This window comes from Vespa mandarinia, chromosome 9 (genome assembly GCF_050613455.1).
Source record: "Vespa mandarinia isolate Hongniang chromosome 9, ASM5061345v1, whole genome shotgun sequence".
NCBI classification, from domain to species: Eukaryota; Metazoa; Arthropoda; class Insecta; order Hymenoptera; family Vespidae; genus Vespa; species Vespa mandarinia.
This window is the reverse complement of record NC_140818.1, coordinates 5,190,079-5,207,368: the sequence shown is the minus strand read 5'-3', so window position 1 is coordinate 5,207,368 and position 17,290 is coordinate 5,190,079. Positions and strand designations below refer to the sequence as shown.

General features: G+C 36.6%; 1 long non-coding RNA gene across 20 annotated transcripts in view; it reads right to left on the bottom strand.

Annotated features, from left to right (window-relative positions):
* LOC146872768 (uncharacterized) overlaps positions 1-17,290 on the bottom strand; it is a 248,702-nt gene that overhangs the window by 91,206 nt on the left and 140,206 nt on the right. For all 20 annotated transcript variants that reach the window (XR_014982556.1, XR_014982560.1, XR_014982553.1 and 17 more), the window contains one exon: positions 6,391-6,681. This is a non-coding gene — a long non-coding RNA (uncharacterized LOC146872768). The remainder of the gene's footprint in view (positions 1-6,390; positions 6,682-17,290) is intronic.

The window sequence follows — 17,290 nt, the reverse complement described above, 5'->3', positions numbered from 1 at the left end:
GACCCTCTCTATCCTATCGGCGGTTCTCTAGTTACGTCCTCGGACTAACCCGGCTAGCTCGTTATGCATTTAACGTATCGACTACTTTTAACATCACGCGCGTTTGACTTTTATGGGGAACTAAAACGTTCCTCAGGATTGATTAGAAATAGATACGACCTAATGAAAATACGAATTTAAATTATTCCGCTATTATATTAATCATTAACGTTTTAAGTGACAATTGAGAATTAGATCATTAAATATACGAATAGAAGGAGCCAAGATTTAAATGATTTTAATTATTAGATTTAACGATTGATCAACGAATAAAAATGTAATTAAAGTTATTATTAATAATAATAATAATAATAATAATAATAATAATAATAATTTAAATGGTATGAATTATTTAATCGATAAATATCATATTTTATTTACTTTTTTTATTATCGACATGGATAATTTATAAATGTTTTAATATCCATAAAGATCTTCACGCAATAAATATTAAAATCAAATTCTACATAGGTATATACACGTATATAGATAATCATTACGAAAAAAGATCTTACGATAAAATTCTTTAAACTTATCGAAGCAACCCTCCTATAATATATCTCCTTCGTACATGTTTGATAATAGCTAACATAGGAGTCCTTGACGCGTCAGTCTTACTTCCTCTTCCCACGCAGTATCAACCATATTAATCTTCGTGCGAGAGAACAATCGTGGTCGTCGTCGAGATTATTTGCAGCGGGTTTGAAAACGCGTTTGCGAAAGAGTGCGTCAGCCACGTAACGGAATAAACTTCGACATATGACCGTTCCGACGGTCCGCCGGTCCTGTAACTTCTCCCGAGCGCGATACTGTTAATTTACGATGCATTCGTTCGCGGCCACAGCACGTTGGAATTTCGTCCGGCCACGGAAAATCATTAAACTGGATGAATCACGAAATAGCTTCGTGGAAAAAGCTTTCACCGAACAAACGAACGAACTCGCATCCATGCGTCTCGCGACACTCGCCACGGAGTCGGCAACTTTTTTCTTCCGTCGATTCGAAATCACCCAACATTACTGTATTTTGTGTTACTATTAATGGTAGCGATAGTAATCCTGAAACAAAAAACTATTGTTTCAAGTAGAAACTATTAGAAAAAGATAAGATAAAATTATTACTAAAAGTTATAACACGTTGAATAAATAACATAGGAATAAACAATGATCGGTACTCGATGTTTCTTTTCAAATTTATTTCAAACGTTTATAAGATCTTTCTTTACGACATTTCGAAGATGACAATGAACAATAAAATCTAAATGAAATTATGACAATGAATTTTTCTATATATTTTTATTTTTGTAAAAAGATTGTGAAAAATATTAGATGAATAAATTGACCGTATCAACGTTAATTTATCGCTCTCGAGATTATAACAGATTTTTAAAGAAACAGATTGGATCATTTTGGAGAAGGAGAGAGAGAGAGAGAGAAAAAAAAAAGTAATAACAGTAATTTGATCCAAAGATTTCAAAAGCCTACGTATTAGCGATCTCGCGTCGATGGTAGTCTTCTGCTTTGTCGTGAGATTTTGTCTGAAGGTATTGCGTTCGGGAACACACAAGTCGCGCGGTGTGCTTTTCCCGGAAGAGACCGATCATCCGTAATCACCGATGCAAATCTCACACCTCGGGTTAGGCCGTTCGTATGCACACCACCAACATCGAGCGAATGTTCGTGCACCTCGTGGACCGAGAGAAAGTCGTCGATTTTCACATCGGGATACAGCAAACAACCGGTATGCTCGTGTTCCGCAGATAGATATCGCTTGCCATCTCTTTCGAGTTAAGAACGATTAGAAAAATGTCGACGAGTATCGTACAAACGAAATCCACGAGAACATATCTTCTAGAAGAAACGTCTTTAAAACGATTACTTTACCATTGATTTCTTATAATCTTCTCTCGTTCGGACTTACTCAAAGTTATCTATCTTTTGACAAACACGTTCAATGTAATTCGCTTATTTTGTGTTTTACTTTAATCAAACTTTCTTTGGAATAAAGGAAATAACAATTAATTTAATGCCATTCCGATAACGCGGAGTAGATTCTCTCCATACATTAGTTTCCATCATTCCAATTATTTGTTCATTGAGCACTGTTGTGCTTTACCATTAAATGTATTAGTAATTATATGTACTAGTGATAGTGGCTTAAATGATATATATGCTTCGTTTGTCAGAAAATTAAATTGCTTCATTAATTAAAACGAAACAGGACAAAATAAATGATAAACTTGGTGTTACTTTATTTTTCACTTGTTGTTAGACCACCGGCACAAATATCAATTACAATGATAAACTATTCCCCGTTGGATTGATTTTCCATAATTTAAATTTGAAAACATTTCAAATTAAATAACAATCAAAAGGGCTTTCGTATCTCGCGTCTGGTATTGAAACGAACCTTTGTAAACGGATAAAACGAGATAAACTTTCATCGTCGTACAAACGGAGAAAGGATAGGAGTCGATTCGACAGTCGAGACAGGAGAAATAATAATAATGGTGTTTCCAGGACTCGTTAACTCGTTCTCTTTATCGAAAGCTGAGTCTCTTACGCGATCACATTTCGATGATTCGTAAGCTTCGTAAAATTTCAATTTTCAAAATGGTGCAAATCAACAATAATTACGAAGTAAAATAAATAAAAACATTTATCTTAATATTCTTATATATTGTATATAGGCAACATTATTATTATTTATCAATTAAATGAAAAACATTAATCTTTCTATTATCAAAAATAAAATTGCATATATGGAAAAATTGTATCCTTTCAAGTTTTATTAAAATCTGATTAGAAACTTTTCAAACTATCCAATATATTTGAGAAAACTTTCTCTTACATCGTATCGATCACGCATTTTCACTTACTTTCCGATCGACCCTACTACTCAACAAGTGCATCTGCGTTGCAAAATGATCGAGCAAACGTGTACGAGACGTCGATGCATTACACGCACATTACCTACCAATCGGTAATCGATTTGACTACCATGGTAACAGAGGTACTTTTTTACCTTCGATAACGAATAACTAGCGAGTGAGAGAGAGAGAGAGAGAGAGAGATAGAAAGAGATAAAAAAAAAAGAGAAAAAAAGCGAAAAAGGCAGTTAGAGTGGAAAAGCGAAAGAGAGAGAGAGAGAGAGAGAGAGAGAGAAAGAGAAAGAGAGAGAGAGAGAGAGTGAGTGAGTGAGTGAGTGAGGGTGATGAGCGAACGCCAAGAGAAAGAGTAATAACTGCCCATCCTCTGTACCCGTCGATACACTCGATATTAACTCAATTCACGCTCATTGCGCCGCTTCGCGACTAAACGAATTAATCGCGCAAAATGGGAATCGTCCATCATATATGTATGTACCTTGTGTATGTAGATATATCTACATATATGTATGTAGGAGTGCCGAAAAGTTTCAGTCAAAAAATAGCGAGATTTTCGTTCGAATCGAGCCCAACAATTGTTTGAAAAGTAAATAGAATTTTTGGGGAAAATTTTACATCACTGTTCAAAGTAAAACCGACGTTTCATAAAATCCAACTTCCAATTTATCCTCGCTTTCGTAATCATCATGAATTCATTATTTTTTTCTTCTTTTTTTTCTTTTTTTTTTTTTTTTTTTTTTTTTTACCACTTCACGGGACGATCTCCAGCGAAATTTGGTATTTCGAGTAAATTTAGAATATACGATCGATAGGGAAGAATCGCAGATAGAAAAAGGTCACGAGGGAGATACGAATCGCGAAAGAAATCCTGGAAAATTTATATCCCTCTTATAGTCCAAGAACTTTCGAAAGCTCATACTTCCTCTCGTGGTATGTATAAAAGTGCGAAAGCAAAATCTTTTATTATAGTATGGTACTATTCGCACACATATGCGAGATTGGTGATTACCGTCATGAGAAAGGTGAGATAGTAACGTCTTGCGCGAAGAAACCGAACCGCCCACTGTCGTTTATAACGGTATTTCAATGCCAACCATAACCATTTACTAGAATCGTTCCAATTCTCTAGGTTTCTACTTATGACTTTCTTGAGTGAAATTCCAACGAGCGACTACCGATTGGACGGGAGGTAACATCGCTAGAAAATCAATTATTTTTCCTTCTATGATTTATAGATTTATCGAATTCATTGTACGAAAGAAATTTTTTATGTCTTCTACATTAACTTAAACAAATTTATTACGTTAAATTGATCCGTAATAAAGAAAGGAAAAATATATTTTTGTCGAAGAGGAATTATATTTAATCGGCCAGTTATCCATAAGAGTTTACAAATTTATAAGTACGTATTATTAATAATTTACGAGTTTTATGTGTAAGAGATTGCATCATCATAATACCACGTATATCATGCAAGAATAGATGTAACATAATATGTCTTGTTCAAAGAATATTTTATATGCTCTATAAATTCACTGCATAAATGTCATATCTTGCTTGAACATCTTCCTTCCATTGACATTTCACTTAAAATTTTATCTATATAACATCATACGTGTACGTAGATATTTTATATTATTAATTGAAAATATTATTGATCGAATTTTCTAATTAAACTTTCTGAATAATGTTTTCTCGCTGAAATAAGATTTCGAAAGGATATTTGCAAAATAGATATTATTAAGATAATTGTTATAAAATCAATACATTAAAGATCATTTTAATTCGAATACGGATCTTTTTGATTTAGATCCAGTATGTAGGGATCTATATAAAGAATCTTCAAACGGTAACCCATGCTTTCCTCGATTGCGACAGCCATTCGATTATGATTAAGCTAATACGAATTTGATCCGCGTCAGGTGGAAATAATGGACGCGCCGGTAATTACATATAAATCAAATTATATTCGGAGCCGACCACCGCGTTTAATAATCGCTGGCATGCCATGTCAAGCGTTCGACTCAATCGCAACACAGCCGAACGCGTTTAAATTACATCGTTATATTGGCTGCTTTACAATACACATTGAGATATCTATATCTATATCGATTGTATCCTCTATATTATTTAAAAAAAAAAAAAAAAAAAAAAAAAAAAAAGAAAAAAAAAAGACGATTTTTTTTGTAAACATATTTGTCACGCTTGATTAGATCAAATTTCTTCAAATCGAATAAGTTAATTGAAATATCACTTCAATCATTTCCATTTTCATTTTGGTCGTATCTTCAGATTTAAACTTTTATACTATATATTACATATAAATTAAAATTACCAAATTTATATATATATATATAAAAATTCTGAGAAATATAAAAAATATGAAAGATTAAAATGAGAAAGCATAAGTATCAAAGAGTTTGAAACAAACATACGTCGTTTAAGAATTTCGTTTCACCATAGAATTAAAAGAATCAAGATCCCTCGAATGTATCCATGAGACTTCTTATCAAGGCACAATCTACGATGTACAAGATACCATCCTCGTTCAAAAGCAAGGCAATTAGTTCGAAAGTAAAAAATCAATAGACGTAATCGGTAATTAAAACGCGATATCCGGCATAATTTAAGTCTTTATCTCTGTTTCTCTTGCGATACGACAGCGGTATAAATGATAGACGGGCATCGAATCCTTTGCTACAGGAAACACCTTCCCATGTTTTTACAAAGAAAAAGACAGAGAGAGAGAGAGAGAGAGAGAGAAGGGAAAAGAGGGAAAGAGAAAGGTGGCGGGTTACACCGACGTACAGCGTTCCCTTATCGATGTCGGATCTACGCCGTATTTAGAAGGTGATCCCAGCATGATACAACGTAGCACGAAATCGGTCGTAGCCCGAAGGCATGCAGACCGATCTTACGCGTGCTTTACTACTTCTATAGACTTCCTCTTGCGTTAAAATACCGCGAGAACAATAATGTTACCTCGGTCGTCGCTGCAGGTCAAAGGATTAAAAATCCAAAATATGTACGATCTTTTACGCAAGCATACATTTATATTTTATATATAATTATATCCTATAATACTATTGCTTAGATTTAATCGATCGATCATGTAAAAATAATTATGATTTAATAGCAACGTTTTATCTACGATGGAATTTACCGATTATGTCATTTAAAAGATGTTAATTTTTGTTATATATAGATATATATATATATATATATAAAAAAAAAGGAACAAAAAAGAACTTTATTTCGAATAAAATCAAAAATGTTATTTAAAAAAGAGAATAAGAAAAAGAAAAAAAAAAACAAAAAGGAAAAAGTGATAGATTTCAAGCTGAGTGACCTGCAATGTTCTTTCTCTTATTTTTCTTTCGAAGACGCGTAGGTACATCGACGTAGGTATCGTACGACGAGACTCGCGTCGTAGCTAGAAAAGAGAAAGCGTTGATTTATCGTACCTTGTCAGCTGTCTCTCGAGCTGCCCCTATCAGCCCTCCGGCCCTCTGCTTACTCCCAGACGCGTACTACCTCCGTCGCGTATCACCGTCGCGGTCGTTATCCCGCCGTTTCCGTTCTTCTATCCGCCATAATGGAAGTCGGAGATCCGTGTATTATCGTCGAGATCTTTCGAAGAGGTAAACGCAAATGGAGATCTCGGTGATGCACCATAAAAGGAATTTCGCCCCTTCGAAATTATCGCCTTCCGTACTTGTTAAGTAATTCGTACGAGTTAACTTTCCTTCTCGTATCTGTAACGATGAGAAATAATTAAATGATTACGAGAATTCGCCTGAATTCATTCACTCTCGTTGAAAGCAAATCGATAATTTGTCGACAATGTAACTTAAAAAGTGTGAAGTAAATTATTCTACTTTAATAAAACTTTTTCAACTTTTTAATTTAACTCTTAGCCTAATAGATCGTTAATTATTATTAAAAAATATTTACTCCTTCTAATGATATTTATATTTATGAATATGTATCACTGTAATAATAAGTCGACGTTAATGTTATTTATTAAAACACATTAAATACTTCTATAATTTTGTATTACAAAAAAAAAAAAAAAAGAAAAACTAATCTTACTTTCAAGAAAGTAAATTACATGAGCGTTAACAAGACGAGTTTTTAAATTGAAATGAAATTTCGATTTTCTCTCTGCTATATGTAGTAAGTACATATCGTAAAGAGAAATGTTTACTAAGTTATAATCCGTTTCATAAACAACGTGATTTAGATCGTATATTTACAGTATCGCGTATCACGTATTATATATATATATATATATATAAATACACCGATGATTCTAATACATTTATCTACCAAATTCTAACAAAACGTATAAATATGGCTGTAGATGGATTGGTAGAATTTCAATAATATTATCAAAATTATATTATATCTTGTAATCGATATAAACTGAATCAAAATACGCAAATATAACAGTTCAAATAGTTTTTTATCTCTTTGCCTTTTCTTTCCTATCTGCTATAATATGCAAAAAGGAAAAATCTTTAAAGCGACGTTTCCGATTTGATGTCCCAAACTAAGAAACTTCACAATCCAAATGTCGAAACGGGAAATTGTTAAACGCTAGCGAAAGACATTCTCGCTTCCATCGTAGCTGAAAATTCTTTTGGATCCGATATGTACTGCCTTCTCAACAGTTACAATAAAATATAATTTTACGTTTCTCTAACAAATTAGAGAACGGGTTCAACTTGCGAGGAGATTCGTAATGGGATACATTTAGAATTTCCTGAAACTATGATTTGCGCGTACTCGTTCATTTTCAGTCTGTCGATTCTCTCTCTCTCTCTCTCTCTCTCTCTCTCTCTCTCTCTATCTATCTATCTATCTATCTTTCTCTCTTTCTTTTTCTCTCTAACTCTCACTCAGTCTCTCTCTCTCTCTTTCTCCCTTTTAGAACTAATATAGTGGTAGAGTTCCGCTTTAATAAATCGCATGCGCGACAATTCGTTCGGTATGCGACGACGTTTCAATGGGCGGAACTTCATAAGCCGGAGAGTAAAGCTCAAAGCTTCGAGAACTGTGTGCGAAGGGTACCTCGAAAAGCAGCAAACAAGCAAAGGATGGTGGCGTTTCGATGGAAACCTTAATAATAGGAATTCGATAGGCGTATCTCTATCTCACTCATTCATTCACTCTTTTTTTCGTCTCTCTTTGCTATTGGAATATCTCTCTTCTCTTCGTTCTGTCTTTCTCTCTTTCTCTCTCTCTCTCTCTCTCTCTCTCTCGCTCTCGCTCTCTATCACTTTCCTCCCCTTGCTTCTCTCTCCGTGCGTCACCCTCTCTTTACCTATGTGTCGTCGTACGTGATATACAAGGGATATATACCGTAAAATACGCCGACGGAATCTTTCGGATTAAAACTCCCATAGCGATGGGGAAAAGTCCGAAGAGGGACGAGATTCCTGCGACTCTTCTGGTCAGCTTTACGAGAACGATGAACGAGCAAGAAGATGACTATTTAATGAGATCCTATGATCTATTCTCGGTAAATTCGAAGATTTTAATTAAAAGAATGGAGATACTAGTTAGATAACGAAGAATAATTACGATTCGTTGACGGTTGGTTACAATCGTTACAAGATAAGTCGTTTGTATCTCCTTTGTTTATATTTCAAGCTCGTTTCAATCGGCATTATAATCCATGATGATTTATCTCACCGAGAATAATTTTATCCAATCAATTTACTCGTTAAGTTATGTCAGTCGATGAAAAATAGAAAAAAATTTTTGTTACATCGACGAGTGTATACTAATGATCAATGATCTATCGGAAACGATACAAGATTTTTCTTTAATAGTTTATAAGATAAATATCTATTCGTTTTACGCGTACCTTCCGTCGATCGGCTCTAATTTCCATGTTTCCTCTATGACGGTCGAAGTAATTAGAAAATCTAGGCTATGGTTTCGGCTCGTTCAGACAGCTTGGTTAGTGCGACGTTGCGCAGAAGACGTGCACAAATTGGTTAATTAAATCTGGGAAATTACTATTCCCTCATCGCCCAACCGTCTACGCTGTCGGCATACGGCAACCGAACTTGGCAATAAGAACCTTATGTGATTAGTTCGAAACCTCTGTACGATCCGGCGCGTATCGTGCAAGTGCAAACATCGTCCCATTTAAAGGATCGCATGCAAAGGGGCAACAACGTGTACGTACCAAGCGTCTTGAACAGGATTATCGTTTGTCCTAGCCATCTCTTTGGTACCTATGTCTGATATATACGAACTCTTGGTAAATTATAGATTCTAATTTTACAAATTGAGAAAACTTATCGAGGAAATCGATCTCTGTATATATATATATAATGTATATATATATATATATATATATATATATATATATCCTTATAAATATATATATATATATATATATATATATATCCTTTTCTTTAATACTTCTACGGGAAGCGTAATTTCCTCTATTAAAATTGTTCGTCCTGTCGAGCATTTTGATAGGCTCCAGGATAGGATATTTCCTTGCTGAAGATCTCCGATTTCTTTTGCTCCCAATGGACACTATGACCCCATATCTCGTTTCGAAGCTTAGTTGTATACAAAGTCTATCCTAAGAGAGAACGTAGGATTTAGGACGTAATAATTATTCCTAGCCCTCATCTTTCTCAAAGTTCTTTTGGAATATAATAGAAAGAGAAGAAGAGGATAAGAGGAACGGTAATGTGCAATGGGCCATGCGAGTACAAACGATTATAATAATAGCCCTTAAAAGGGCTTCCGCAGCTCTTATGGCGTTTCCTTTGAAGCTTTTTGACGTGTCGTGAATGCTCGAGGTGTTCTGCGTTATGGTTTATGATGAATATGTCGTATCGTGTTTCTTCGTCGATGCTTGCTTTCTTTCTCTCTCTCTCTCTCTCTCTCTTTCACTCTCTCTCTCTCTTTTTCTTTGGTACTTCTCTCTTCCTTTTTATCTTACCTTACCTTCGAAATAATGATTCCCTTCCTTGAAAGTACAAGCAAAATGTATTGGCCCAAATTACGGTACTTTCGTCTTCTTACTTGATCTATTTTCAAAAATATTTACCCGATTTATGTTTACAATCCAAGTTGGCCGGATCTTTCTTTATTAAGAAATTGTACTGAAACGGTATTTCCTTTTCTTTTTTTCTTTTTTTTTTTTTTTTTTTTATTTTTTTTTCCTTATTTTTACTTCCTGCTCATTCCGTCTTCATTGCTTCATTCTTTGTTCTTCTTTCTCTTATAGAGTCTCTTTTATATTACTTTACCATAAATAATATTCCGTAAGACATCGTGTATTTCCCCAAAGCGTAAAACCGTGAATATCAAAAAGATCTTATCTCATAGCGAGCCATACGATTTATTACTCTCCTTCGAATGATATTCTCTTTCTCTTTTAACAGTATAATATATATATATATATATATATATATATATATATATATATATGGCCGTTAGTCATTTTGTTCTTCGTCGCGTGCGAGGTCGTCTTCTTATCGGAAAGAAAAAGTCCGTTCAAAAAGGATGAAATCAATATTAACGCGTTGGCATTCCATTATTACTCTCCATTTGTCTAACTCATACTCAATTATAAATTTTTGTAAATAAAAAAAAAGAAAAAAAAAATAAAAAAAAATTAATTCCTTTAAAAAGAAATTTTAATGTAAACCTTCTATCCTTATCAGACTTTACTAATTTAAATAACACTCATACAATTAAATTTCGAGAGAGCCTTCGCTTTATATCACGAATTCTCATGTTTCAATATTAATTTTCAAAGATGTTTTCATATATACATATATATATATATATATTTTTTTTTTGCGAAAGATCATATTGTACAATCATAAAAATAGCTAAATTAAATAATTATCCGATTGTCAGTTCGAATCTTCCTTTCGTTTGATGTTATCGAAAAGAATGAAACGTACCGAAAGAAACGATCTCCTTTTCTAAGAAGCCGCTCGGGACAACCCTCGGAATTCCATGAAAAGCAAAAAGATCATTTTCGAGTTTATCCCATCTCACGATCTGACGTGTTGCGAGGTACGAGTAGTCCAGTTTCGGGAAGCTGGGCACAGTTTTTACGCCTCTATGAGTGCCCTTGTATGTTGGGTACGTGTAAACGTATCGCTTGAAACTTTTCACACGTCGACTCTTATCCGGCGCCGAGTTTCAATGGAAGTTAATACAACACGATAGCGCTGACTATGGTCCAGTGAATTCTTCATGCTCGAACGATTGAAGACCTGCTCTTAACGCGAATCTCGAGACTGAAGTTTGCTACTGGTTCGTGCATATGTATAAGTATACTTATACTTATTTATATACAGCCAAACTGGATTGGCCAAGACGCATTTCTCGCCCGTTAATTGTGTTGTCGTTCATCCGAGTCCTTCTCGGGATCAAACGAACGCGATATATCGTGCAGGTGCAGAAGCCGATCGTTCAAATTCCTGACATGATCATCGAAGTATAAATTTTACGGAAACATCCACTACCTAGATCGCTAACAAGTCTGAAATGTTATCTATAATGTTTTTATGAATTGAAAATTAAGATATCGTGAATGAATCGATTATAAGAAGTAGTACCTATTCGTGTTTTTTTTCTTTTTCTTCTTCTTTATATAAATATTTTTATATAAGTATTAACAAAAGATATAGATATTATTATATATAGTAATAAAATGAAAATGAAATGAAAAAACTTAAGGTATGAATGTTAAATAAAATATGTAAGAGTTAATTAAAGAGGCTAGTAGAATATATTACAATCGTCTCTTGGGATTTTCGAAGATGATATTACAAGATCGAGATGTATTTTTTCGAATTCCAATTGTGACTAGACGTACCCATTTCGCACGTCCACGGTCAAATCATTCGAATTTAGCATATCAAAGCACAGCATCGTCTCGGCCGACGGTTGTGATCGAGCTGCTACGACTTCACAGTGGACCCTTCTCATTCGTATCCTTCTACTAAAGAAACCTCGATATAACTTCGAATATGTATTCCGTGAAATGTGAAATTCAGAAAATATATATACACGTAGGAACACATAAACCGTCACGAAGCGAGATCGTTGGCCTTGCCTAGTCACCCAGGAAACGTAAATATGTACTATAGAAGCGTAAATATGCAAGTACACACATACATGATAGTTCCGTGTTTCCTCGACGTGCACGCACCCTGTCCTTCGGATTTGAGCCTGTTATAGATACACATTTCATATATATATATATATATATATATATATATATATATATATATATGTATATATATATATGCTATATCCTTCTGTCTCTTATAATGCATTAGATTTTTAAAGCGCATCGTTTTCCTCTCTCCGACAACTCTCTATGTTCTATGGTACGCATACGTTTCAACGAAAGTATTCGCAAAGATCTATAAATATACGAGAAGGTCTGATGGCTTTCCCGTGCGTTCTATTAAAATATTCGTTTATTTTACGAAACATCGACGTACGCCACGAGAAATAAAACCAACAATTTCTCGACGTACGCAAACTTCTTTAATAAAGGAAAAACCAACAATGGAAGAATCAAATTTAAATACTTTTAGTAAGAATATCGATGAAAGCTGCGGATGAAGGAATAGAAAATGAATGAATAAAATTTTTCGGTAATAAGTAATTAAAAAGAAAAAAGAGAGAGAGAGAGAGAGAGAGAGAGAGAGAGAGGGAACGGAATAAAAAGTAGTCACGCGGGTAACGCGTCCGGTTCGATTATTCATGCACAATAGAAAAGGGAAGGGCAAACGGCGCGGAAAGAAACATCGACGCGGATGGACGCGCAGAATCGAAATTAATATTCCTAGATCGAGGATGATCAACTGTGAACGGTAGCGCGGTAAATTACGTAGCGATATCGCTGCCGGCTCAGAACCGAGCGCGTAGAGCCCCGTCAACTTCGCCGCGATCTGCATAACCGTGAGCTCATTACCTTTTAATTACCGGCCACGGCTGCCGCGATGATTTTCAGTGCCACTGAAACTCATCTACCATCGCGGCTTTCACACAATGGAGGGGACTTTTCCTCGGCAACGTAACACGCCCATTAATTTCGTTGCTAACTCCACGGGGCAACAAAACTATAATTCTCTCCGAGTACGGCCGTACGCACGAGCGAGTGACATCAAGAGAGAACGGTAGAGAGAGAGAAAGAGAAAAAGACAGAGAGAGAGAGAGAGAGAGAGAGAGGGAGGTAAATAACCTCATTGTGCATTACGAAAGTACGAACAACACCGAAAGCTTTTCCTATGATCTCGAATATGTTATTTAATTAATCATTTATAACAATCAGTTTTATTGAATCTCATCAATGTTATTATTAATGATCGATTATTAGAATATTATGAAGGGGATATTATTTGATTGTAAAAAAAAAAAAATATAATAGAGTATATTTCCCAATAAAACTATTTCAGAGAAATCGATTTCTAAAAGTAATAAAGTTCACCAGAAATGTAACAAAAAGAAATGACGGTGAAGAAAGAGAAACGACAGGATGTCCACCGCCTAATGATGGTAATCACGAGAGCTCGGGTATAATGTCTTTGTTTTGTAGGAACTCTCGCAGAAGGCGAGATCGTGCTGAGAGAGAGAGAGAGAGAGAGAGAGAAAAAGAGAAAGAGAGAAATCGCGAAGCGTAAGTAAGCGTAGAGTGAAAGAACGGCCAAAGAAATACCACGAAGCAAAGCCAGAGGGTATTCGCAGTAACGCAGAAAAGCTGGTCGTGCGTGAAAGAGAGAAAGAGATTATGAAAGTGAGAGAGAGAGAGAGAGAGAGAGAGAGGGAGAATCTGAAGAGGAGAGGAAGGAAAGGAGGAAGAGACGAAGGTTTAGGCTCGGCACGTATGATTATACGCTATCGCGTACGATTACGGACGCTCGCTCGTGCGAGACCAGCTCGCACAGCGCATTATGAGCTTATCGTAGGCGTACGGCTCATGATAGGTACCAACATGCACGTTAAATTGAGATAGAAGCGTGCGTAGAGAGCGATACTAGTACTGGTTTCAATCGACGAGGCTGGACGAACGAAAAGACATTGCTGACAGAATTTACGGGATTGATGAGAAATCACGTGAAAAAGAGAAGAGAGAGAAAGAGAGAGAGAGAGAGAGAGAGAGAGAGAGAGAAGAAGGGAGTGAGAGGAAGGGAGAGAGAGAGAGAGAGAGGGGAGAGAAGATTGGAGGGAATGAAAGATAGACAGAACAGGGAGAATCCTAATTAACGGCATTGGAACGGACTCGTTTGCATACGTAAACACAGAGAGGGATCGGTTAAGCACGTTCAGATTCTTGCTAAATCCGAGAGTGATTTCGCAAAGGGAAATCCATCCTCCCTGTATTCGCACACTTAAACAATGACTCGTTACTTCCCTCCGTCGTAAGCAAATTCATACAGATGATTTATCGGTGCGATAGATTCTTTTTACGAAATAAAATACGTATCCTAGGAGCTTTTCATTGGATTGTACGAAACAAGTGATGAACTACTTGTTAGGTAGTTTTACATGATCGTACTATTTCAACGCGAGAAAACTGAATAATCTTTCATGGTAGAGAAAGAAGAAGAGAAAGGAAGAAGAGAAAGAGAAAGATTATGTGAAAGACGAAACGAAATTCAACATGGCTCTAGAAATACGAACGTTAGATGCTAGAAAGGTGGAAGGAGTCATCGAGATTGGCCTTGCTCTCCTCTTCAACAGCTAGCTAGCTAGCTAGCTAGCTGTGTAAACTTTCATCCCCGCCTGCCCTTTCGACACCTTCCATTAGTCGATGGGTTAGCCGGCTGGATGGATGGGTAGATGGATGGATAGATGGTTGGTTGCTTGGCTGGCTGGCTGGCTGGCTGGCTGGCTGGCTGGCTGGCTGGCTGGCTGGCTGGCTGGCTGGCTGGCTGGATGGATTTGAGTGTAGCGGCAGGTTTTATCGTTCTACGAGAACTGTCTTCGCTCTGCTTCTTCCAAGAGCGAAGAGGCAGAAACCAAGGAGCACAGTTACGAGCTATCGTACTCTCAACCCCTTTTCTTCTACTTCTTCTACTTCTTCTTCTTCTTCTTCTTCTTCTTCTTCTTCTTTTCTTTCTTCTTCTTACTCGGCCATTACCGCTTTTCCACGAAAGAGATTCCGTTTCCTTCAGCTGGCGTTCCGACCATGGACGATCGACCGCGTTTTTCCACTCGTGCAAACGAAGCGGAACCTTCGAGGATGGAGGAGACGAGAAGAAATCTTTAAGAGAGTACGAGCATGGAAAATCGGAGGAAGATTTTGAGTTCCGTAGCGAGCAACATCGTGCGTTTATTTTACCTTACGCGGAAGAAAAGATGATTCGTAATTGACCGTCGAAGGGAACATTATTCTCGGGAAAGACTAATTGTGCAAGTTGATTTCGATATTACCGTGCCGATTGCACGCTTCAACGGTATAATTTTCTATCTAATAAAAATTCTTCGCAAGTCGATTATTATCTATAATTAAGTATACATTTATAAAAAATAAAATTATCAATTTCGATATTGTCAGTTTTAATAGATATTTTAGATTCGTTATATTTGGACATATAAGATAAGGTATATATCTAAAATATGCATTTAAGCATTAATGTTAATCTCGTCAATTAATAAAAATTGATTCTTTTCCCGTTATATTATTTTTTTTTTTTTTTGATTGATAACAATTAAGATCTCTTAATTATCGAAACGAAGAATAACTTTTTGATTTTATTTCTTACTGTTATCATCTCTCTATTCCTTGACAATGTTTTAAACGTATCGTAAAGAGTTTGATTCCTATCGAACATCCTTTCGAACGAATCGATAGGCAATAACGCAGCGAGTATAAAAGGTCGAACCTCGAAAGCAAAATAGAGAAGCGACCAGTGAAATTCAAAATTCGTTTCGAAGCCGAAAGAGAGGGTTTTCGAGGGAGAGAGAGAGAGAGAGAGAAAGGGCGAAGTCGAGAAAGTTGGAAGGGAAGATGAAAATGGCGTGGAGGGTGATGTCGCTGGACGGCACTCACAATTTCCGGATTTCAATATTGACGGTTGCGGACAGTCATGCGGCCGCGCGTTATCCAATGTGCAAACTTTCGTCCTGTATTTTAATTTCGCAACGCTCAATATGTTCATCGTCGGCGTTGCCGTCTCGGACTCCAACGCCGACGTTGCTTTTCGTCCTCCTTCTATTTCTACGGCCGTCGTCGTTTGTCGTCGTCGTCGTCTGTCGTCGTCGTCGTCTGGCGTCGTTGTCATTTGGCGTCGTCGTCGTCTGGCGTCGTCGTCGTCTGGCGTCGTCGTCATTTGGCGTCGTCGTCATTTGTCGTCGTCGTCGTCGTCGTCGTCGTCTGGCGTCGTCGTCATTTGGCGTCGTCGTCGTCGTCGTCGTCATTTGGCATCGTCGTCATTTGGCATCATCGTCATTTGGCTTCGTCGTAGTCGTCGTCGTCTGTCGTCGTCGTCTGTCGTCGTCGTCGTCTGTCGTCTGTCGTCGTCGTCGTCTGTCGTCGTCGTCGTCTGTCGTCGTCGTCGTCGTCATTTGGCATCGTCGTCATTTGGCTTCGTCGTAGTCGTCGTCGTCTGTCGTCGTCGTCTGTCGTCTGTCGTCGTCGTCGTCTGTCGTCGTCGTCGTCTGTCGTCGTCGCCGTCGTCGTCGCCGTCGTCGTCGTGAGAGTGTTTGCAATAACAGTTTAATCCTCGGTGATGAGAGAAACTCGTTCTAGGTAGGTCTCACTCTCACCCCTCGTCTATCTCAACCAACGCTTTTCGAGACACTTTCGTGCACTTTAATCGAGCCACGTGTTTGATTTTACGCCACCCAAGATGCATAGAAATTAATCGATAGCTAGGCTAACGTGGCCGTTTCGTCGGTCGGATGCTTTTACGCTTATTGGATTCGCGCTAGAAACGATTGAGAAATATTTACTTTTCTGGTTGGAGCATCAACTATTATACGTGCTCTTTCAACAATTCTTCACGATTACGAATTTTTCCATGATTTTCATCGTACAATTTCAAAGAAATTCTACATTAATTTCTTAATAGCACTTACGGTATAATATATCGAAGAGGAAACAATCGTTAAAAGATAAAATTGATAAAACAAAATGTTTGTAATTGTTTTCAATTTTTATAATTATCTAATTTGAATTGAACGATCAATCAATAAGTAATTAATTAATTTATTTGATATTTTGTTCATAATATTGTTCAATACAAAGAGACATAAAGGAGCTTATGACGCATTTGTAACAAAATATTGAGTCAGACTCGACATAGCACCGCAAAGGGTTAATTATCAGCTTGGTTCATCCGATAATATCTCTGT